The sequence below is a fragment of the Muntiacus reevesi genome, chromosome 1, assembly GCF_963930625.1.
Source record: "Muntiacus reevesi chromosome 1, mMunRee1.1, whole genome shotgun sequence".
NCBI lineage: Eukaryota > Metazoa > Chordata > Mammalia > Artiodactyla > Cervidae > Muntiacus > Muntiacus reevesi.
Genome location: NC_089249.1, coordinates 159,571,159 through 159,594,398, shown reverse-complemented (window position 1 = coordinate 159,594,398; position 23,240 = coordinate 159,571,159). Strand labels below are relative to the sequence as shown.

The window sequence follows — 23,240 nt, the reverse complement described above, 5'->3', positions numbered from 1 at the left end:
CCCCTGTCAATCACTTTTTTAACTCAATAAAGAGGCTTTTTAAAAAAGAAAACACAATTTTAATTAAAAAAAAAAAAAAAGAATTTAATTGACTAAGGCTTTGCCCACTCCTCTACCAGAGGAAAAAGGAGATGGTAGGAGGTTGACCACTGCTCAGGAAGTTCTCCTTTCTGGTCCTTCCTTCTGGGTGCTGTCACCAACTAAAGCAGGTGGGCAGCATGAAGCAGTCTCTTATTGCCACAAACACACACCTCCCACTCTTGCCAGTTATCCCCACGAGTGTTGGGTCACACTTTCTTCAGACAATATGAGTTTTTTAAATGCTGAATATATAAGAGGACATGGAATTTATTTGAGAAGAGGGAACCCAGTAGGTTTTAATTTGTCTTACTTGCCCCTCCTAGGAAGAACACACTGATTTAGAGTGACAGCTAAAGTTTTGGGCAGAAGAGTTTAAAGAAAAAACAACTATTAATATTCACTGACCATCATATTTAGTGATAAGTAGTAGGTGCTTTAGGTCCAAATAGAAATGAAGAAACAGTGCTATGGGAAAAGTAGCATTAGAGTCATGTGAAATTTCTAGTAATGATCACATATTTTCAGTAAACTTGGGCTAAAAACTTTGCCCAGTGGCAGTATCATAGCCAATGAGGTTTATCCGAGGTGCGATTATTGCTAATTGGGCTAAAGTGAGGCATCTTAAGAGAGAAAAATAGACAACATATTCATCAAATAATACATCAAAAACTTTGAATAAAAGTTTCATCTGTAACCTGGGAATTAAATATGTTCATGCCTTCTTTTTGGCCTGGAGAAGTCCATGGATTGCATAGTCTCAGTTCAGTTCAGTTAAGTCGCTCAGTCATGTCTGACTCTTTGCAACCCCATGAATCGCAGCACGCCAGGCCTCCCTGTCCATCACCAACTCCCGGAGTTTACTCAAACTCATGTCCATCGAGTTGGTGATGCCATCCAACCATCTCATCCTCTGTCGCCCCCTTCCCCTTCTCCTCCTGCTCCCAATCCTTCCCAGCATCAGGGTCTTTTCCAGTGAGTCAACCCTTCACATGAGGTGGCCAAAGTACTGGAGTTTCAGCTTCAGCATCAGTCCTTCCAATGAACACCCAGGACTGATCTCCTTTAGGATGGATGGGTTGGGTCTTCTTGCAATCCAAGGACTCTCAAGAAACTTTTCCAACACCACAGTTCAAAAGCATCAATCCTTCGGGCGCTCAGCTTTCTTCACGGTCCAACTCTCACATCCATACATGACCACTGGAAAAACCATAGCCTTGACTAGACGGACCTTTGTTGGCAAAGTAATGTCTCTGCTTTTTAATATGCTATCTAGGTTGGTCATGGCTTTCCTTCCAAGGAGTAAGCATCTTGTAATTTCATGGCTGCAATCACCATCTGCAGTGATTTTGGAGCCCAAAAAAATAAAGTCTGACACTGCTTCCACTGTTTCCCCATCTATTTCCCATGTAGTGATGGGACCAGATGCCATGATCTTAATATCCTGAATGTTGAGCTTGAAGCCAACTTTTCCTAGTACACTGTTATTGGGATTATGAATTGATGCAGTCACTACTAAGGACTTCCCTGGTGGCTCAGATGGTAAAGCATTTGCCTACAATGTGCGAGACCTGGGTTCAATCCCTGGGTTGGGAAGATCTCCTGGAGAAGGGAATGGCAACCCAATCCAGTATTCTTGCCCCCCCCCCCCACCGAAAAGGGGGTTCAAAGAAATATTGTATAGTCTATGGGGTTGCAAAGAGTTGGACATGACTGAGTGACTTTTGCTTTCACTTTCACTTTCATGCTTTCTTTTGGGGCCTCCCAGGGGGCGCTAGTGGTAAAGAACCTGCCTGCCAATGCAGGAGACATAAGAGACGTGGGTTCAATCCCTGGGTTGGGAAGATCCCCTGGGTATTATTCCCACTCCAGTATTATTCTTGCCTGGAGAATACCATGGACAGAGGAGCCTGGTGGGCTAGTCCACGGAGTTGCAGTGTCTGACCAACTGAGCACACACGCATGACTCTTTTTTGGCTGATGTTACACTCTATGATTTACACATTAGAGGATGAACCATTTCTGGACACCTTAACCATGTTCTTAGCTTCCCACCTCTATCTACAACTAAGCTATGAATTAATTATTCTTCTTACATTCAAACCATAACTATCTCACTTTTACCTATGCAGATGTACTTTCAGCATGTATCCATATGCTGAAAGAAGTGTTGGCCTTGAAGACATCAGAATTCCTTACTAAAAAATATCTAACCAGCCAAATTAGTTGAAATGCTGGTAATACACAGCAGAGACATTGGTGCAATGCACTCAGAAAATATGACAGTCTCTGGGAAATATGATAATGTTGCAATATGGATTTTTAAAATATAATACTTGCACATCTTTGCTGTAAATGTGCATTTTTGAGGCAATTGTGAAAGTGGTATGTGATTGTTGATGTGTTCTCTTGTAAATTCTGAGCTTTTTCAAATTTATTGTTCTTTACCTATTGCTTTCAAAGTATCTATTTTTAATTAAAACTTGTTATACTACTTGGAAGGAAAGTTATGACCAACCTGGACAGCATATTTAAAAGCAGAGACATTACTTTGCCAACAAAGGTCCATCTAGTCAAGGCTACGGTTTTTCCAGTAGTTATGTGTGGATGTGAGAGTTGGACAGTGAAGAAGGCTGAGTGCCAAAGAATTGATGCTTTTGAACTGTGGTGTTGGAGAAGACTCTTTGAGAGTCCCTTGGATTGCAAGAAGATCCAACCAGTCCATCTTAAAGGAGATCAGTCCTGGGTGCTCATTGGAAGGACTGATGTTGAAGCTAAAACTCCAATACGTTGGCCACCTTATGAGAAGAGTCAACTTATTGGAAAAGACCCTAATTCTGGGAAGGATTGGGAGCAGGAGGAGAAGGGGACAACAGAGGATGAGATGGCTGGATGGTATCACCAACTCGGTGGACATGGGTTTGGGTAGACTCTGGGAGTTGGTGATGGACAGGGAGGCCTGGCGTGCTGCGATTCATGGGGTCACAAAGAGTTGGACATGACTGAGCAACTGAACTGAACTGAACTGAATACCACTACAAAAGCATAAATCTAGCCAGCTAATTCCTTTGTTGCTGTTGTTCAATTGCTAAGTCATGTCTGCAGCTGCCTCAAATGCAGTTTGCTTGTGGCCACAAGTTCCATGAGAATCAGTATTTTAAAATATAGTTGAATATACATTTGTATTTAGAAATAATATTACCCTTTCCTCCTAGTAACAAAAGCTAAGAGCAAGTAAGAATACAGAAAGTTACACATCAGTGCAGAAGAATATAGGCTTAGCTTCTTTGCTGCCAGAGGGTTGCTGACTTCAGCATAAATGCATCCTTCAGTTGAGAGGCCCTGCCACTCACCAGTGATGTTCACTTTTGTTAATTACAAATACTAAAATAACATGGGATTCCAAGAAACAAAGCAGGGGCTATAAGTCCTATGACTTGGCCCCTGAAAACCTAGAATGTAACTTTCACAGCATTCTAGTATTGAAACAAGCCTAGATTCAAAGACAGGGGAATTATACTCTACCTCTTAGTGGGAGAAAGAGCAAAGAGTTTCCAGACACCTTTATTTTACTACACTTGTTTTTATGAAAGAGAATGCCATTAAATACAGTTTTTAAAAAATAAAATAAAATAAAATAAAATAACATGGGAATAATTTTGCTAGCCTAAAAGAGCTTAAATAAATTATACAAAAGGCATGAGTAAAGAGAACATTCACAATGAAACTTTTCATAATAGTTCCCATCTCAACTTCATAGACTGGAAAAGTCTCTGAAGTTCAATGTGATAGAAAGTCAGAATGAGACTCAACTGGGCCCAACCACACTTCAGATATATATAACTAGTTCTTGTGGCATGTTGAAGGGGTAAGGAATTAGTTTCCTTGAAATGAGCCATGACTGAACCATACTATCATGTGTACTTAAATAGAAATCAGGGGTAAATTTCTGGCCAAGGATGCAGTGTGACCTTGTAATAAATTATTTTACACTGTAGTAAAGGCTTTCAGGTCATAATAGAACCATTCAACTTCAGCTTCTTTGGCATTAGTGGCTGGGGCATAGACTTGGATTACTGTGACATTGAATGGTTTGCCTTGGAAACAAACAGAAATCATTCTGTCATTTCTGAGATTGCAACCAGGTACTGCATTTCAGACTCTTTTGTTGACTGTGAGGGCTATTCCATTTCTTCTAAGGGATTCTTGCGCACACTAGTAAATATAATGGTCATCTGAATTAAATTCACCCATTCCGGTCCATTTTAGTTCACTGATTCCTAAAATGTCGATGTTCACTATTGACATCTGTTTGACCACTTCCAATTTACCTTGATTCATGGACCTAACATTCCAGGTTCCTATGCAATAGTGTTCTTTACACCCAGCATCTGACTTTATCACCAGTCACATCCACAACTGGGCGTTGTTATCACTTTGGCTCCATTTCTTCATTCTTTCTGGAGCTATTTCTCTGCTCTTCTCCAGTAGCATATTGGGCACCTATGACCTGGGGAGTTCATCTTTCAGTGTCATGTCTTTTTGCCTGTTCATACTGTTCATGGGGGTCTCAAGGCAAGAATACTGAAGTGGTTTGCCATTCCCTTCTCCAGTGGACCATGTTTTGTCAGAATTCTCCACCATGACCTGTCCATCTTGGGTGGCCCTACACAGCATGGCTCATGGTTTCATTGAATTAGACAAGGACCATAAAGAAAGCTAAGCACCAAAGAATTGATGTTTTTGAGCTGTGGTGTTGGAGAAGACTCTTGAGAATCCCTTGCACTGCAAGGAGATCAAACCAGTCCATCCTAAAGGAAATCAGTCCTGACTATTCATTGGAAGGACTGATGCTGAAGCTGAAGTTCCAATACTTTGGCCACCTGATGCGAAGAACTGACTCATTGGAAAAGACCCTGATGCTGGGAAAGATTGAAGGCAGGAGGAGAAGGGGATGACAGAAGATGAGATGGTTGGATAGCATCACTGAATGGATGGACATGAATTTGAGCAAGCTCCAGGAGTTGGTGATGGACAGGGAAGCCTGGCATGCTGCAGTCCATGGAGTTGCAAAGAGTCGGACAAGACTGAGCGACTGAACTGAACTGAAAGGCTTTCACAGGCTTTGTTGGTGGTAGTGGTGGGGAGCAATAGTGAACTACCCTTCTCTTAGGTATCAGAAAATACAGAGTGTAGTGGTTCTTGCCATAATGAATGATAGGAGAGTGGAGAACTCCTCTGATATGCTGTTTTTTCCTCTTCTAAGGTGGACAGCCATGCCTGGGTCAGTGCTGCCCCTAGGAAGTTGAGGATACTGGGAAAAAAAGTTTTTTTACATGGCTCCTATGTATAGAAACTATTTATTTAACCCAAACCACCATGTCAGCATCATTCTGGTGACCCAATTACATGCAATCCCACTAAAGAATACCAATGTCTTTTTCATTATAGGGGACTGGAATGCAAAAGTAGGAAGTCAAGAAACACCTGGAGTAACAGGCAAATTTGGCCTTGGAGTACAGAATGAAGCAGGGCAAAGGCTAATAGAGTTTTGCCAAGAGAATGCACTGGTCATAGCAAACACCCTCTTCCAACAATACAAGAGAAGACTCTACACATGGACATCACCAGATGGCCAACACCAAAATCAGATTGACTATATTCTTTGCAGCCACAGATGGAGAAGCTCCATACAGTCAGCAAAAACAAGACCGGGAGCTGACTGTGGCTCAGATCATGAACTTCTTATTGCCAAATTCAGACTGAAATTAAAGAAAGTAGAGAAAACCACTAGACATTCAGGTATGACCTAAATCAAATCCCTTATGACTATGCAGTGGAAGTGAGAAACAGATTTAAGGGACTAGATCTGATAGACAGAATGCCTGATGAACTATGGACGGAGGTTCGTGACATTGTACAGGAGACAGGAATCAAGACCATCCCCAAGAAAAAGAAATGCAAAAAAGCAAAATGGCTGTCTGAGGAAGGCTTACAAATAGCTGTGAAGTAATTAGCCTCCAACTAATAAAAAAAAAACAAAGTTAAATATCCCCTCAAAAAAATAAAAATAAAAATAAAAAGAAGAGAAGCAAAAAACAAAGGAGAAAAGGAAAGATATTCCCATTTAATTACAAATAGCTGCGAAAAGAAGAGAAGCAAAAAACGAAGGAGAAAAGGAAAGATACTCCCATTTAAATGCAGAGTTCCAAAGAAGAGCAAGCAGAGACAAGAAAGTCTTCCTCAGTGATCAATGCAAAGAAATAGAGGAAAACAATAGAGTGGGGAAAACTAGAGATCTCTTCAAGAAAATTAGAGATACCAAGGGAACATTTCATGCAAAGATGGGCTCAATAAAGGACAGAAATGGTAGGGATCTAACAGAAGCAGAAGATATTAAGAAGAGGTAGAAAGAATACACAGAAGAATTGTACAAAAAAGATCTTCATGATCCAGATAATCACCGTGGTGTGATCACTCACACTCACCTAGAGCTAGACATGCTGGAATGTGAAGTCAAGTGGGCCTTAGGAAACATCACTACGAACAAAGCTAGTGGAGGTGATGGAATTCCAGTTGAGCTATTTCAAATCCTAAAAGATGATGCTGTGAAAGTGCCGCACTCAATATGCCAACAGATTTGGAAAACTCAGCAGTGGCCACAGGACTGGAAAAGGTCAGTTTTCATTCCAATCCCAAAGAAAGGCAATGCCAAAGAATGCTCAAACTACCACACAATTGCACCCATCTGACATGCTAGTAAAGTAATGCTCAATATTCTCCAAGTCAGGCTTCACCAATACGCGAACCGTGAACTTCCAAATGTTCAAGCTAGTTTTAGAACTCAAATAGCCAACATCTGCTGGATCATCGAAAAAGCAGGAGAATTGTAGAAAAACATCTATTTCTGCTTTATTGACTATGCCAAAGCCTTTGACTGTGTGGATCACAATAAACTGTGGAAAATTCTGAAAGAGATGGGAATACTAGACCACCTGATCTGCCTCTTGAGAAACCTGTATGCAGGTCAGGAAGCAACAGTTAAAACTGCGTATGGAACAACAGACTGGTTCCAAATAGGAAAAGGAGTACATTAAGGCTGTATATTGTCACCCTGCTTATTTAACTTATATGCAGAGTACATCATGAGAAACACGGGGCCGGAGGAAGCACAAGCTGGAATTAAGATTTTCTGGGGAAATATCAATAACCTCAGATATGCAGATGACAGCACACTTATGGCAGAAAGGGAAGAAGAACAACAGAGCCTCTTGATGAAAGTCAAAGAGGAGAGTGAAAAAGTTGGCTTAAAGCTCAACATTCAGAAAACTAGGATCATGGCATCCTGTCCCATCACTTCATGGCAAATAGATGGGGAAACAGTGGAAACAGTGTCAGACTTTATTTTTCCGGACTCCAAAATCACTGCAGATGGTGACTGCAATCATGAAATTAAAAGATGTTTCCTCCTTGGAAGGAAAGTTATGACCAACCTAGACAACATATTAAAAAGCAGAGACATTACTTTGCCAACGAAGGTCTGTCTAGTCAAGGCTATGGTTTTTCTAGTAGTCATGTATGGATGTGAGAGTTGGACTATAAAGAAAGCTGAGTGCCAAAGAATTGATATACAGTTTTTGAAGTGTGGTGTTGGAGAAGACTCTTGAGAGTCCCTTGGACTGCAAGGAGATCCAACCAGTCCATTCTAAAGGAGATCAGTCCTGGGTGTTCATTGGAAGGACTGGTGTTGAAGCTGAAACTCAAATACTCTGGCCACCTGATGCAAAGAGCTGACTCATTTGAAAAGACCCTGATGCCGGGAAAGATTGAGGACAGGTGAAGAAGGGGACGACAGAGGATGAGATGGTTGGATGGCATCACCGACTCAATGGACATGGGTTTGTGTAGACTCTGGGAGTTGGTGATGGACAGAGAGGCCTGGCGTGCTACAGTTCATAGGGTCACAAAGAGTTGGACCTGACTGAGAGACTGAACTGAACTGTTGGCTAGGGAGCATCTAATCTCCAGGCTACCTTCCTGCAAGTGGGACTCAGCCATGGGACCCTGAAACAACTGTAGTATGAATTCCACAGTTCCAAAGAATATCTAATTACTTCCATGTGTGTAATAGGAATAGAAAATGAGTTTTTAAATAATTTTAGTATCAAAAAACTTGAAATATTTATATATATTTAACGAAGTATGTGTAAAACCTGTACACTGAAAACTGTAAAACATTCCTGAGAGAAATTAAAGCACAGTTGGGACTTCCCTGGTAGTACAGTGGCTAAGACTTCACACTCCCAATGCAGGGGGCCTGGGTTCAGATCCCTGATTATGGAACTAGATTCCATATGTTGAAACAAAGAGTTCACATGCCACACCAAAGATCGAAGATCCTGCATGCCACAATTAAGACCTGGTACAGCCAAATAAATAAATTTTTTAAAAAAAGACTTAGCTTAAAAAAAGAAAATAAAGCAGAATTAAATAAATGGAGAGGTGGAATCATGTTCATGGATCAGAACACTCAATGTTGTTAAGATGCCAATTCTCTCCAAACTGATCTATAGATTCAATCATTTAGGGAAGGGTTTTGCTGTTGTTGTTGTTTAGAAATTGAGAAGCAGTTTTATAAATGTATATGGAAAGGCAAAGGACCCAGAAGGGACCAAACAATCCTGAAAAAGTAAACAAGCTGGGGCACTTATACTGCCTGACTTCAAGAACTACTATAAAACTACAGTTTTAAGACAGCATGGTGCTGGCATATAGACATATATGAATATGTGTGGATGGACATATGGATCAATGGAACTGAACAGAGAACCCATAAATAGATTCATATGTATATGGTGAGTCGAGGCACCAAAGCAATCCATCAGGAAAAGGAAATCCTTTCAACAAATAGTGCTAGAACAGATAAATATCCATACAAAGAAAATGAATCTCAACCTCCATCTCACCCCACACACAAAAATTAATTCGTGACAACCATAATTATAAAAAACTATAAAACTTTTAGACAAAAAATAGGAGACATGGGAGTAGGCAGATTTCCTTAGACGTAACACAGAAAGCAATAATCATAAAAGAGAAAGGTGATGAATGAGACTTGATCAAAATTTAAAACTTCTGTTCATCAAAAAATATGAAAAAAATAATAGGCAATCCACAAACTAAAAGAATATATTCATAAAACATGTATCTGACACAAGACTCATGTTCAAAATATATAAAGAATTTCTAAAATTAATATTAATAAATTAGCAAGCAAGATATTTAAACAGATTCTTCACAATGGAAGTTATATGAAATGCCAATATGTATATGTAACAGTGCTCAACATCAGTACTCACTAAGAAAATGCAAATTTAAACCACTATGAAATACAACAGCCACTGTGTGTGTGCTCAGTTGCTCAGTCATGTCTAACTTTTTGTGACACCATGGACTGTAGCCCACCAGGCTCCTCCATCTATGGAATTTTCCAGACAAGAATACTGGAGTGGGTTCCCATTTCCTCCTCCAGGGGATGTTGCTGACCAAGAGATCAGACCCACTTCTCCTGGATCTTCTGCATTGGCAGGCAGATTCTTTACCACTGTGTCACCTACAATGGCTAAAAATTTCAAAAACTGGTATCACCAAATGCTGAAAAGGATGTAAAACAAACAGAACTCTCATACATTGCTGGTGGAAACATAAAATGGAACACTTGGGTAAAATGTTTGCAATTTCTCATAAAGTCAAATCATAAACCTAACGTATATCCAGGAAACTCACTTCTAAGTAATTAGTCAAGAGAAATTAAAGTACAAATCTACAAAAGGACTTGTGCAAGAATGTTTATAGCAGCTTTATTTGTAATAGCATAAAACATAAAAAAACCCAAATGCCCTTCAGCAGTTGAATGGATAAACAAGTTGTACCATAGTCTTACAATTAAATAATTACTTAGAATAAAAGATAAAGTCCTATTCTATAGCACAGGGAACTACATTCAATATCCCATGATAAACCATAATGGAAAAGAATAAAAGAAAGAATGTATATGTATGTATAACTGAATCACTTTGATGGACAGCAGAAATTAACACATTGTCAACTACACTTCAATAAAAAAAATTATTCAGAAATATGAAAAAACATGGAAGCAACCTAGATGTCCATCGACAGATGATTGGATAAAGAAGCTGTGGTACATATATATACAATGGAATATTACTCAGCCGTAAAAAGGAACCCATCTGAGTCAGCCCTAATGAGGTGGATGAACCTAGAGCCTATTATACAGGGTGAAGTCAGAAAAAGAAAAACAAATATTGCATATTAACACACATATATGAAATCTAAAAAGACAGTACTGATGATGCTATTTGCAGGGCAGCAATGGAGATGCAGACATATAGAACAGACTTTTGGACATGGAGGGCAGGGCAGGAAGCAGAGGGTGGAATGTATGAAGAAAATAACATGGAAACATATACACTACCATATGTAAAATAGATGGCCAGTGGGAATTTGCTGTATGATTCAGGGAATTGAAACCAGGACTCTATAACAACCTAGAAGGGTGGGGTGGGGAGGGAAGTGGGAGGGAGGTTCAGAAGGGCAGCGACATCAGTATACCTATGGCTGATTCATGTAGATATTTGGCAAAAAAACAACACAATATTCTAAAGCAATTATCTTTCAACTAAAAATAAGGAAAGTTCATTGAAAAAAAAGGAATATAAAGAAATAAACTACTGATATATACACTAACATGGATAATCTCACAAACATAATGCTAAGCTATACACAAATGAGCATGTACTATATGATTCCATTTGTAAGAAGTTCTAGAATAGGCAAAACTAATCTAAAATTAAAATAATCAGAACAATGGTTCCCTCTGGGGGGACAGGGAGGGATTGATGAAGAAAAGAAGGGAAGGAGATTTTTGGGGGGAGATTGAGTGTTATTTGCTCAGTCATGTCCAACTCTTTGTGACTCCATGGACTGTAGACCACTAGGCTCCTCTATTCATGGGGTTTTCCAGGCAAAAATACTGGAGTGGGTTGCCAGGGGATCCCCTTCTCCAGGGAATCTTTTTGGCCCAGGAATCAATCCCAGGTCTCCTGCATTACAGGCAGATTCTTTACTGTCTGAGCCACCAGGGAAGTCCTTATATTATTATAGGTGTGTGAGTTACACAGGTATATCTGTCAAAATTATGCAATTAACTTTCTTGCATTTCAATATCTGTATATCTTACCTTTAAAATAACTGCAAAAAATAAAATAATGGTCAAAAAACACTGGGAAGTGAATGGGTGGAAGCCCTGAGGAAACAGGATTGGTAGAATGTTAATCATAACTGAAGCTGGTCATAGTTACACTGAGTTCATTACATGATTCCGTTTGCTTTGTATAGACTTAAAATTTTTCATAATAAAAGGTTTTAAAAATTAGCTGGGCCCACTTCATTTCTTGGTAACATTTCCCTGTTATTCATCCAAAAGCTCATTTCCCACTATCAAAAGACTCTTTCAAATCTCCTCCTCCACTTTCCTCCAACCTGCCACCTGCCCTGTCTTCTAGTCACCTCCTACCACTGAAGCTACAGCTCCACCAGCATCTGTATCCACACCTTTCCAACCTGTTTCAAAGAAAGGGGTGACACTTCTTCTCTTCAGTGTCAGTCCTTCTGCCTGGGCCCTAAAGCCCTGGCCCCACGACCAAACCACTTTCTCAGAGATCTTGTGCCTCTGATGATCACTTTCTCCTCTGTCTTCTAGGCTGGCTCCTTCCCATCAACATTCAGTTGCACTCAAGTCTCTCCTCTCCTAAAAACAAAGCAAAACAGAAAAACTTTTCTCCACATTCCCCCCCCAAACCTCTGCCTTTTTGCCCACCTCCTCTAGAACCAAATTTCTTGAAAGAGTTTGACACTTAATTATCTCCACTTCTTCCATTTCTTTTACTCTTTGACCCACTTCAGTCTGGCTTCCACCTCTACTGCTTCATTGAAATGGCTCTTACCAAGACCACCAATGACTCTCATGGCACTAAAACAAAAGAGTATTTTTCAGTCCTCACTTTTTGGACATTCGGCAGCATTCGACAGCCCCTTCTTATCAAAATCCCTCTCAAAGTGACTCCATAATCCCTGACCTAAGTCTCATTTGTTAACCTCTGTCCTCTATCAGAATATTTCATTCTGGAATTTCCAAGATCAATGTCTGAGACCTCTCTCAACACATTGCGCCCCTCCTGGGTGATCTTGTTTGCTCCCAACTATATGCTGAGAACTTCCAAATGGATATAATCAGATTGTGTCTCCTTCATACACCAAAACCATATACTCAATTCTCTATATGCTCCTGGATGTCCCATGGACATCTCAAACTCTGCATGTCTAAAGCTGAACCCTTGGATTTCCCTGGTGGTCTAGTGGTTACAACTCCATGCTCCTGAAGCAGGGGACCCAGGTTCAACCCCTGGTCGAGCAACTAGATTCCACATACTGCAACTAAAGATCAAAGACCCCGAATGCTGCAACTAAGGCCTGGCACAGCCAAATAAATAAATAAATATTAAAGCAATAGAAAATTGTTTAGGAAAAAAACAACAAAGTTGAACTCCTGGCTTTCCTCCCATACCGGCTTTCCTCCCATACCTGCTTTCCTCAGAACTCCCTGTTTCAGTATCTGGCATCGCTTTCCACACAACAGCTCAAGCCAGAGGTCTGAGTATCCTTGACTTATCCTTGACATCACCACCCACATCTGATAAAACACCAAGTTTTAGAGATTCCACCTTTTAAATATCTCTCAAATCTTAGTTGTCTCTGGCTCATCCCAGTCCAAGACACCATCCCCTCTTCTTAGACTCCAGAAATTGTCTTCAGTCTCACAGTCCTCCAACCTGTCCTACACACAATAGCCAGAGTGCTCGTTCTACATTTACCTTTGATGATTTTCCCTATTTCTCCCCAATTGACTCAGAAACATGCAGTGTCTTCCAACTACCCTAACAGTAAAATGAAAACTACTTAGCATGATCTATAAAGCCCTGTGTGTTCCAGCTTTTCTTACTTCTGCAGCCTGGCCTCATGGCTCTCCCCTTCAGTCTCTGTCTTGTCACACTAAGACAGGTGTGGTGACCAAATCCTCCATGCTGGATAGATGCTGAGATGGAGTCAAGAAGGCAAAGGTTTGTTGGGGAGTAAAACCTATGAAAGCAAAGAAGGAAGCAGGATTGGGCAAGGGGGAGTCATGAAGACCACAATACAGGCCTGTCACAATCTTTGTCAGCACCACGGGGAGCTCTGGAGCAAAGGTTGCACATTACAGGACGCACACTGGATGTAAATGGCCAGGTTCTTATACCACAGTCCTAGTCACTAGCTGGGGCCATTGGAGAGGACCATAATCCCATCTCAAATACTGAGGTGGAATTGAAAGAGTTAACAGTTGTAAGGTTGTTAATTGACCTTACTTTTTTTTTTTGGCTTCAATAGCACATGGGATCTTCCCTGTTCAGGGACAGAACCTGTACCCACTGCAGTAGGAGCACAGAGTCTTAGCCACTGGACTACCAGGTAAGTCCCAACTGACCTTCTCCTTGACAGTCCTCTTTTGAAGAGAAAGCAGCTATTTCAGCGTCTACCACCAGGAAGCATACAACCAAAGTCCCCACTGAAGTCTGGGGTATTAAGGACGTTTCCCAATGAAGTGGCATTCCCAATGAAGCTGAGGTCTAGGCATTCCCTGGTGGTTCAGTGGTTAGGACTCAGTCCTTTCACAGCCGGAGACCTGGGTTTGATCCCTGGTCAGGGAACTAAGATCCTGAAAGCTAGTGTGTAGTAGCCTAACCAAACAAACAAAGGCCTGCTGGGTAGATTAAAATTGTCCAGGGAAGCATGAAAGTATTCCAAAGACCAGCATGTGGGAAAGCTCCGTGTGGTAAGAGTATTGGATCCTTGAAGGAAATGAAAAAAGATCCTTGTGGCTAAGCACAATGTGTTGAGCAAAATGTTGGCTTCCAGCACACTCAGGAAACAGATCTTTTTCAAACTGAAGGTGTAAAAGACTTTGAGAACCTCTAATTAAAAAATGCAGACCCTGACCCTCACCCAGAGAGTCTGATGCAGTAGGTCTGGTACAGAGCCCATTACCTATGTTTTAAAAGGCAATTTCCCCTGGGGATTCCAAAGTAGGTGGTTCACAGGACACACTTTGAGAACGGTGGTAAACAGTAGCTATTATTATCTCTTTACTTGTCTCCTATAGACTGTGAGTTCCTCTCAGTTTTCTAGCATTGGGCATAAAATATACACGTGATAAACATTTGAGGAAGGAGTAAATGGCAAATGAAAAATGGAGGCAGAGCCAGGTAATAAAAATGGGATAACTAAAAGCATCTTATAAACTATAAATAAAATGTTCTATTCTGTGAACAGTGACTTTCAAACTTTTGAGGCATGTCCCACAGTAAGAGATATATTTTACATTGGGACTCAACAAACACACACACATGTATAATTATAAAACAACAGATTCAGTAACCAATAGTTACCTTTATTGTATGTGAAGCATCCTGATATTTTCTACTCTATCTCTTTCCAAAAAGTATACTGTTTTAATGATCCATTCATGTGTCTTATGCAATTTAAAACACAGTGGGTAAAGTGCAGTCACTATCCCCTGACCTATTCTGTCCCCACTCCCTCTGGTATGATTGTGTGCTCAGCTCCTCAGTCATGTCCAACTCTGTGACCACTATGGACTGTAGCTTTCCAGGCTCCTCTGTCCATGGGATTTTTCAGGCAAGAATACTGGAGTGGGCTGCCAATTCCTTCTCCAAGGAATCTTCCCAACCCAGGGATCAAACCTGTATCTCTTGAGTCTCTTGCATTAGCAGGTGGATTCTTTATCAGTGCGCCTCCTGGGTAGCCACAGGTATGATTTGGCCTTGCTAAATTAACAACTGCAGCCATGAAATTAGAAAATGACTGCTTCTTGGCAGGAAAGCTATGACAAACCTAGACAGTGTATTAAAAAGCAAAGACATCACTTTGCCATCAAAGGTCCATACAGTCAAGGCTATGGACTTTCCAGTAGTCATGTATAGTCCAATGAGAGCTGGGCCCTAAAGAAGGCAGAGTGCTGAAGAATTGATGCTTTCGAACTGTGGTGCTGGAGAAGACTCTTGAGAGTCCCTTGGACAGCTAGGAGATCAAACCAGTCAATCTTAAAGGAAATCAATTCTGAATACTCATTGGAAGGACTGATGCTGAAGCTGAAGCTCCAATACTTTGGTCACCTGATGCAAAGAGCTGACTCATTGAAAAAGACTCTGATGCTGGGAAAGATTGAAGGCAGGAGGAGAAGGGGACATCAGAGGATGAGATGGTTGGATGGCATCACCAATTCAATGAATGTGAACTTGGGCAAACTCCAGGAGATGGTGAGGTACCTGAGTCCATGCAGTCGCCAAGAGTTGGACATGACTTGGCAACAGAACCACAACAAGTTAGTGACAAGTACCCATGGCTTCTGTGAACTTAGTTCTCAAGTCTCATATATGGTGCTTCTTCTGACTCAGAAGATCCTTCTCCCCATTCTTACTTGGGTATGTGTGTGTTAGTTGCTCAGTTATGTTGAACTCTTTTGCGACCCCCTAGACTACAGCCCACCAGACTCCTCTGTCCATGGAATTCTCCAGGCAAGCATACTGGAGTGCATTTCCAGTTCCTTCTCCAGGAGATCTTCCCGACCCAGGGATCGAACCCAGGTATCCTGCATTGCAGGTGGAAGCTTTACCATCTGAGCTACTACACCTTTTACTTACTTGAGTAATTCCCATTTATTTTATACTGTCCTGTGGCCTAAGAAGACTCCCCTCTCCTTATGCCTGTCTTAGGCTAAAACAGCATAGTGTTCCCAGCTCTGTCACTTTGTATAGAAAGCGTCTGTGTCCATATCCTTTAGCAGACCATGAATGCTTAGAAGCCAAGGTTTCGGCAAAATGGTCAATCAAAAAATACTTGTCAAATACCTGAGTAAAATCTAATGTGCTGTTATGTGTTATTTTGAGAGGAAAAGTCTGGGTGCTAGAGAGGTGAAGAGGAGGCATGAGCTAAATGGTATAATTATGTTGTTAAACACATGAAGCTTCTGTAAACAGTCCAGGAAAAAACTCACATTTTCAGATCCTTCCAAACTCTATGACTCACTAAAACCATTCACTACTACAGTCAAGTTTTAAATCAGAGTGCAGGTTTTTGCCGTGTGATTTTTGTACAGAAGCTAAACATTTAAGAGTTTTTAGCATAAATATTAATAGAAATAGCGATTCAGTGGGAAGTGATAAAGACTTTGATGCCGGAATCAAACTGAATGGCTCACACTCAAAGATGTAACCTCAAAGTGTCTAACATGATGGCCATAATTGAGATGGACAAGCCCTCAGAAGGAGTAGAGTGGCTCTGCTATTCTGCACAACCAAAGGTCGGTTGGCTAATGTCCACAAGCAAAGTGAGAAACTGAAATTACAAGGTCTTACCTTTTCTTCACTCCTAAAGTTACTTCTGTTAATTTACATATACTGCATTTTAGAGACAGTGTTAACAAAATCCAATAACATTTCAAAGAAGCTTGTGTTGCCTTTAAAAACTGCTTCATCTTTGTAAAGGCAAAGTATTTTTGTCATTTCTTAGTGTCCTTCACTTTAAGCATTTCTACTTAAAGAGGCTCTTGACACTCCACTCCTTTCTCTGTCCCTGGCATCTTTCTTCTGTCTTGTATTCTCTCTCTTCTCTTGAATAATCAGAAACCAAAAGGATCTTTGAAATGCACCTCTCTGACAGCTGAAGTGGGTAAGGGACTACCTTGCACCATACTTCATAAAGAAGGACGCCAGAGAGCGGGGCTCAGCTCCAACTGCTGGGAGCTGGGGCTGGTGTTCAACAGTGGTAGCAGCGATGTAGGGATCTGAGAGGAAGATGAAGAAGCATGCTTACATGTGAAAACTCTGCTGTGCTCCTAGTGTACTGACACTTGGTAAAACTGACCAACCCAAATTTAGTGCTTTTATTCTTTGTTTTTTCTATTAAGAATTGGAAAGGGTGGCATACTAGGCCACTGGTTAAGTGAAATATTCACTGTGTGCACTTGTATGACCTTGCTTTCAGTCTGAGAGCATGTGATCTAACACTGAGCTTCCTACTTTTCATGCTTAATATGAGAATTAATAGAACTGTCATAATATTTATGCAAATACTACATTATAAACATACAGCATTTATAATACTATGTCTATTATGACCTTTTGTCTTTTAAGACTTTTTTCGAATATCCAGAAGTCAAGTGGGCCTTAGGAAGCATCACTACAAACAAAGCTAGTGGAGGTGATGGAATTCCAGTTTCAAATCCTAAAAGATGATGCTGTGAAAGTGCTGCACTCAATATGCCAGCAGATTTGGAAAACTCAGCAGTGGCCACAGGACTGAAAAAAGTCAGTTTTCATTCCAATCCCAAAGAAAGACAATCCCAAAGAATGCTCAAACTACTGCACAATTGCACTCATCTCACACGCTAGTAAAGTAATGCTCAAAATACTCCAAGTCAGGCTTTAATAATACCTGAAGCGTGAACTTCCAGATGTTCAAGCTGGTTTTAGACAAGCCAGAGGAACCAGAGATCAAATAGCCAACATCCTCGAAAAAGCAAGAGAGTTCCAGAAAAACATCTATTTCTGTTATATTGACTATGCCAAAGCCTTTCACTGTGTGGATCACAACAAACTGTGGGAAATTATTCAAGAGATGGGAATACCAGACCACCTTACTTGCCTCCTGAGAAATCTGTATGCAGGTCAGGAAGCAACAGTTAGAACTTGACATGGAACAACAAACTGGTTCCAAATAGGAAAAGGAGTATGTCAAGGCTATATATTGTCACCTTGCTTATTTAACTTATATGCAGAGTACATCATGAGAAATGCTGGGCTGGAAGAAGCACAAGCTGGAATCAAATCAAGAAAAACACCAATAACCTCAGATATGTAGATGACACCACCTTTATGGCAGAAAGTGATGAAGAACTAAAGAGCCTCTTGATGAGAGTGAAAGAGGAGAGTGAAAAAGTTGGCTTAAAGCTCAACATTCAGAAAACTAAGATCATGGTATCCGGTCCCATCACTTCATGGCAAATAGATGGGGAAACAGTGGAAACAGTGGCAGACTATTTTTTTGGGCTCCAAAATCACTGCAGATGGTGATTGCAGCCATGAAATTAAAAGACACTAGGTCCTTGAAAGAAAAGCTATGACCAATCTAGATAGCATATTAAAAAGCAGAGACATTACTTTGCCAACAAAAGTCCGTCTAGGCTATGGTTTTTCCAATAGCTATGTATGATTGTGAGAGTTGGACTATAAAGAAAGCTAAGTGCCGAAGAATTGATGCTTTTGAACTATGGTGTTGGAGAAGACTCTTGAGAATCCCTTGGACTGCAAGGAGATCCAACCAGTCCACTCTAAAGGAGATCAGTCCTGAGTGTTCATTGGAAGACTGATGTTGAAGCCGAAACTCCAATACTTTAGCCACCTGATGTGAAGAGCTGACTCATTGGAAAAGACCCTGATGCTGGGAAAGATCGAAGACAGGAGAAGAAGGGGATGACAGAGGATGAGATAGTTGAATGGCATCACCGACACAATGGAGATGAGTTTGGGTAAACTCAGGGAGTTGGTGATGGACAGGGAGGCCTGGTGTGCTGCAGTCCATGTGGTCGCAAAGAGCTGGACAAGACTGAGAGACTGAACTGAACTGAACTGAACTGAACATGAATACCCAGACACCCTTGTCAGTCATTTAACAAAGTTAGTAGAGACTTTCCTGGTGGTCCAATGGCTAAGTGTCCACCTGCCAATGCAGGGGACATGGGTTCTATCCCTGGTTGGGAAACTAAGATCCCACATGCCATGGGGCAACTAAGACAGCTTGCCGAACAAAGCTACTCTGTGTGAGCTCTGGAGCCTATGGGCTACAACTACAGAGACACCCACATGCTGCACCGAAAGATCCTGAGCACCACAGTGAAGACGCAATGCAGTCATAAATAAATAAATAACAATATTACTAGAAATCAAAGAAAGAAAAATTTACTAAGTCCCACCACTGCAACAAATCAAAACTCTCTTCATTTTCCTGCGTTCCCTTCAAATCCTTGCCTGTATCTCCATCAGCTATTTCACTTGCAAATGACAAAGAACAATAAACAATAGAGGAATTGTTGAAAAGTACAGTTTCACATGAGGCTTCACCCAACAGCTTGAATTAAATCACCAAGTACCAAGTTTCTTTCAACTACACTATTCTGCCTACCACTGCCTTGCTTTGTCTTCAGGCTCTGTCTGGTGAGCTTAGCAAGTCCCAGGCCCTCCCAGGGTAGGAAAACAGCTACAGAAGTTCTAGATCCCACACTCTTACACCTCATCAAGCCCTAGCAGTGGGCTCCAATTAGTTTACCTGCCCATCCCTGACTCAACCCTATGGTCAAGAAGGTGATGTTTAGATTGACCTGAATTATCAGAACTCAACACATGGCTGAGAACTGGTGAGAAGTGGTTTCCTTTCAAACAAACATATATGCTCTTATGAAAAAAAGAAAATAGATGCTGAATAGCAGAAAGAATATATGCCTGTTACCATATGCAAACTTGATTTGTTTTATCATTATAATCACCATTTGTTTGGTTGAGGGTTTCTTTGGCACACCCTGCAGCATGCGGGATCCTAATTCCTCAATCAGGGATCAAACCCATATCCTCTGCAATGGAAGCGTAGAGTCTCAACCACTGGACCACCAGGGAATTCCTATAATCACTGTGTGGATGTGATTTTATATTCTGCTTTTTAAATATACTTTTATTTATTTATTTTTGGCCACATCAGATCTTAGTTGCAGTGCACAGGCTTCTCTCTAGTTGAGACATGTGGGCTTAGCTGCCAAAAGGCAAGTGGGATCTTAGTTTCCTAACCAGGGATCAAACCTGCATACCCTGTATTGGAAGGTGGTTTCTTAACCACTGGACCACCAGGAAAGTCCCTATATTCTGCTTTTTAGACACAATTTTCTATAGAATTGTGTCTCAATAAGTTGGACTCATAGTAAGCATATTTTTTTTCCTGTCTTCACCTCTGGCAGATAATCTATATAAGAGTGTTTTCATTTTATTCTACTGCCGTATGGACTAGATTGGTTTATGGTAACACTGACAGATATCTAGGTGGGAGGCCCAGGGGAGAAGGGGAAAGCCAGTGAGCATAATTTTTTTAGTAAGCATGCTTTTAATGCTGTTAAATTTATGTCATTTTTAGTGATTCTGTCATCATTTAAACTTGAATGTAAAATACTGCTGATGCTAATGAAAAATCTAGTGACCAATCTTGCAAATAATAAAAGCATTAAAATGAATCATCCATGGAAGCCTGTGTATCATAACAATGATCAAAACACATCTTTGATGTGGTCAACAATTTAAGGTTAAGACCACAAGTGAGTATTTATTCATTGATTTATTCATTTATTTTCAACAGACATTCAACAAGTACTCGTTGTTTGCCAGTGTGTGCCAGAGTAGAGAATACAAAGGCGAATCAAACCTGGTCCCTGACCTCACTGATTGTGTGTTTTTAGCAGCATTTTCCTCAAACCTCATTCTGAGTTTCATTATCTTGTTTTCTATATATTTTACTTTGATGCAGCAAAATTCAGTAAAAACCTCAAGCTTTATATCTCTGATAAATTTCTTCCATGGGGTGGCCTGAACATCATTTCAATTTTCTTCAGACTGACCATCAAGCTGCAGGATGGCAGTGTCTAACTACAAAAGAGATTCTTGCATATTTGCTTATGTGCCTCCAGAACTTAGTTATCAGCACATAATAATTTCTAGAGATATAAAGGAATATTTGACTAAATGGAGACAGGTGACATGCTTCCAGATGTCAGTCCTTCCCCAATCAGTCTATTGTTAAGTGCAAGTCTAATCAGTCATCATATTAACTTTTAAATTATAACATAATTTAAAGATAGTTTTAATATCTTCCGGAGAAATATAGAAAATGAGTGATGGTTAGCCCTTCAGAGAAACTTTATTTATTTTTCATTATTTTGACCATGCTGGGATCTTAATGATGTTAACGAAAGTTAACTACCCCAATGGAGTGTGATGAGAAGGGCGATTCACTTCTGTGTTGCTCTTTCCAAGAGCAGTAATTAGACTGCAAGTCCAGTCTAATCATGAGAAAAGCATCAGACAAACCCCAACTAGAGAGAAGCCTGTGTAAGGCAACAAAACCCAAGGACCACAACCAAGATCCTACACAGCCAAAAATAAATAAAACTTTAAAAAATAAAATAATTCCAAAATAAAAGTTTACCTTGTAAAAAAAACAGCATGATGCTGGCATAATCACATGCAGATAGAGTAATGAGACTGGAGATACTGCCTAGAAAGAGTATTAGGATATAACAATATAATAAAAGAAAAAGAAGGTGTTACAAATTACAAGTAATTTATAGATTAATCAGCCAATAAAGCTGAGCCACAGCTGTTCAACCATTTGAAATTAAATCCAATCTGAGCTTTACTTCCATATTCATCTATGAATAATCTATAAATATTGAGCACCACCCGTATGCCAGGAAGTATGTTGCGTATTAACACTGTTCCTATTCTCAATGTGCTTACAATTTAGTAGGCAATGAGACTTGGAACAGGAATTATAAATGTAATTATTGTAAAGGGGCAATCAGTTCAGTTCAGCCGCTCAGTCATGTCTGACTCTTTGCAACCCCATGGACTGCAGCATGCCAGGCCTCCCTGTCCATTACCAACTCCCAGAGTTTACTCAAACTCATGTCCATTGAGTCGGTGATGCCATCCAACCATCTCATCCTCTGTTGTCCCCTTCTCCTCCTGGCTTCAATCTTTCCCAGCATCAGGGTCTTTTCTAATGAATCAGTTCTTCACATCAGGTGGCCAAAGTATTGGAGTTTCAGCTACAGTATCAGTCCCTCCAATGAATATTCAGAACTGATTTCCTTTAGGATGGACTGGTTGAATCTCCTTGCAGTCCAAGAGACTGTCAAGAGTCTTCTCCAACGCCACATTTCAAAAGCATCAATTCTTCGGCACTCAGCCTTCCTCATTGTCCAACTCTCACATTCATACATGACTGCGGGAAAAACCATATCCTTGACTAGAGGGACCTTTGTTGGCAAAGTAATGTCTCTGCTTTTTAATATGCTCTCTAGGTTGGTCATAATTTTTCTTCCAAGGAGCAAGCATTTTATAATTTCATGTCTGCAGTCACTATCTGTAGTGATTTTGGAGCCCCCAAAATAAAGTCTGTCATTGTTTCCACTGTTTCCCCATCTATTTACCATGAAGTGATGAGACCAAAGGGGCAATACTGAGTGCTTGAAAAGTGTTCCTAACCTAGCCCCAGGCATCAAGAAAATCTTCTCTGAGGCAGTGACATTTAGCTTGACATCTGAAGACAAGAAACTGACCAGGTAACAAGGGAATGAAGCGCATTCAAGGAAGAGAGACTGACCAAAGTAAAGACCTGAGATGTGTGAGATGACCTAAGGAGAAAGCTTAGTGTGGCAAGAATAAATAAGACCTTAGAAAATAGTCCTAAGGGACTCTAACATTAGAGGATGAATAGTGGAGCAAGAGCCAGCCTTGGGATAGAAAAGAAACACTCAAAGATGTACAAGGAAGAGATGCACATGTCTTCAAAACATAATGACAATATGGAAGCTAAGAAGAGAAATTGTGAATACCAATTGCTATATGCTGCTGTAGGTTGAAGTGTCCCTTTGATTTAGCAATATTAGGTTACTGGTAATCTTAAATAAGAGCATTGAAATGATTGGAATAAAAGCCAGATTAAGTGATCTGAAAGGGCAAGAGATACGACTTCTGTTTTGAAGATGGCAAAATGATCACTTACAGGAGTGTGCTAAAGGTATAAGACACTCTTTTCACCCGAGACTCTGAAGATTCTATTGGTGAGGGGAGCACTAGCATCCTTGAAAGGCTCTGTATTGGTCATTCTTGAAAAGTCAGAAATGACAGTGGTAATGCTGCCATTGA

General features: G+C 40.5%; 1 pseudogene; it reads left to right on the top strand.

The window, feature by feature from the left end:
• Positions 1–621: 621 nt before the first annotated feature.
• LOC136156580 (U4 spliceosomal RNA) lies at positions 622–686 on the top strand (annotated as a pseudogene).
• Positions 687–23,240: the final 22,554 nt, after the last annotated feature.